The following is a 2,682-nucleotide window of genomic DNA, read 5'->3' as shown; positions in this document are numbered from 1 at the left end:
AGTGCCATAAAGTCATTGTCTCCTTGACAGTTCTCTGTTTAGTAAAAGTACAGTAGCCCATCAAAGGTGGTTGTAACTCTCAGTAAGCAGAGGTCTTATTTACACCCACAAATCCGCACCTGAGTTCATCAAAGTGAATGCTGGATGAGTACTCATTTCTCCAGCCAAACGATTGTCAGTTCATTTCCCAGGAAACACATGTGACTTCAGACCCACAGAAAGACAACTGAGCAGGTAGAACGACTAAGATAAGAGCGAAAACAGTGTATAGAAGACTAAAACAACACAACAGTGCAGAGGCTGCTCACTGTGCCACTATAGATTAAAATACCATCGAGGGAGATCCCATTAATAAAATATAGGACGCTGTTGGTGGCTTTAAGCTCTGCCATGAAAACACCGCACGTGATTATGAAGTAAACATGTAGTGCTGTGTGAGTGAGCAAGAGTTGGTTAGAACTGAAGAGGTAAGATCCTCATCTGAGCGAGGAGACTGTCTACAGGACTAGACTGACAGGTGTCTACAACCAGCCCCCGTTCTTATTTTGCAGCTCCTGAAAATACTTCATGCAAATAAACACACAGCAAACAGTATGAATTTTTTTTTTTAATTTTCTTGCCACACTTTAAACCAAACGCTTTTTCCATGCTGTAAATTCAGCTAGTATGGAATTCGAGTCTATAGGAGCGCTAACAGACTAATACATACCACACACACACACACACACATACACTCACACTCACTCACTCTCACTCTCTCTCTCTCCTCTCTCTCTCTCTCTCTCTCTCTCTCAAGCGCTGGTCTAATGATTCCTCCTCCTGAACGTAATGCTTCGTCCCATACTACACAAAATCGTTGAACTTGTGGCAGCCAACGACTCAATCTGCCTCAAGTAACATATAATGCAAGGCACAAACTACGTAAGTTCACAACACTAGGAAGCTGCAGATCGATGCACTGTGTACAGCTTCCTGTTTTTGGTGCTATCTTCAGAGTACTAACACCTCACATACTAAGGAGAGATAATGTGTGATAAAAGATATTAACTATTGGAGGAAACTGAATTTATTCCATGGTCAAAGATGCAACGTACCCTAATTTGCTAAACAACTGGTCTCACTCCAATTCACTGAACAGCACCTTTATATTCCACAGACGATTCTTTGTTTCAGTTATGACCTCACATTCCTTATGAAGTGCCAGGCCTACAGTCACATGTTTGGAACCACTGGAGGTCAAATTTCTAAAGAACTGGTCCCATTCCACCTCAGTGAACGGTATCTTCATATTCCGCCGACGATTCTCATTTCAGTTACAACTTTTATCAGATGCCAAGGTGACAATCACATGTTTTGAGCCACTGGAGGTCAACCTGTACGTTATAGCAGAAAGCAGACGTGAAACTGCTCTCAAACTAGTAGTTTAGATGGAATAGCTGGTTCCCTGCAGATGAGCCTTATATATATCCACACAATCCCACAGATAAATCTTATACACCGAAGTGCCAAAGAAACTGGTACAGGCATGCGTACTCCAACGCAGATGTATGTAAATAGGCAGAATACGGTGCTGCGGTCGACAACGCCTATGTAAGACAACAAGCATTTGGCGCAGTTGTTAGATCGGTTACTGCTGATACAGTGGCAGGTTATCAAGATTTAAGTAGGTCTGAACATGGTTTTATAGTCGGCACACAAGCGATAGGACACAGCGTTTCCCAGGTAGCGATGAAATGGGCACTTTCCCGTACTACCATTTCATGAGTGTACCATGAATATCAGGAATCCAGTAAAACATCAAATCTCCAACATCGCCGTGGCCGGAGAAAGATCCTGCAAAAACGGGACCAACGACAACTGAAAAGAATTGTTCAGCGTGGCAGAAGTGCAACCCCTCTGCAAATTGCTGCAGATTTCAATGCCGGGCCATCAATAAGTGTCAGCGTGTGAACCAGTCAATGAAACATCATCGATATGGGCTTTCAGAGCAGAAGGCTCACTTGCATACCCTTGATGATTGCACAACACACAGCTTTACACCTCGCCTGGGCCCAGCAACACCGGCATGGGGCTGTTGATGACTGGAAACATTTTGCCTGGTTGGAACAAGTCTAATCTCAAACTGTATCGAGCGGATGGACATGTACAGGTATGGATACAACCTCACAAGTCCATGGACCCTGCATGTCAGCAGGGGACTGTTCAAGCTCGTGGAGGCTCTTTAATGGTGTGGAGCATGTGCAGTTGGAATGATATGGGACCCCCCTGAATCACCTATATACAGCTCTGAGAGGTGACACATACGTAAGCATCTTGTCTGATCACCTGTATCCATTCTTGTCCAGCGTGCATTCCAACGGACTTGGGCAATTCCAGCACGACAATGCGACACCCTACTCATCCAGAATTGCTGCAGAGCGGCTCCAGGAACACTCTTCTGAGTTTAAACACTTCCACTGGCCACGCAGCTCCCCAAACAAGAACATTATCGAGCATATCTGGGATGCCTTGCAACACGCTGTTCAGAGATCTCCACCCCCTTCTACTCTTGCGGATTTATGGACAGTCTGCAATATTCAAGGTGTCAGTTCCCTCCAGTACTACTTCAAGCATTAGTCAAGTCCGTGCCATGTCGTATTGCGGCACTTCTGTGTGCTCGTAGGAACCCTAACGATATTAGGC

This window comes from Schistocerca serialis, chromosome 4 (assembly GCF_023864345.2).
Source record: "Schistocerca serialis cubense isolate TAMUIC-IGC-003099 chromosome 4, iqSchSeri2.2, whole genome shotgun sequence".
NCBI classification, from domain to species: Eukaryota; Metazoa; Arthropoda; class Insecta; order Orthoptera; family Acrididae; genus Schistocerca; species Schistocerca serialis.
Note: the sequence above shows the minus strand (reverse complement) of the source record.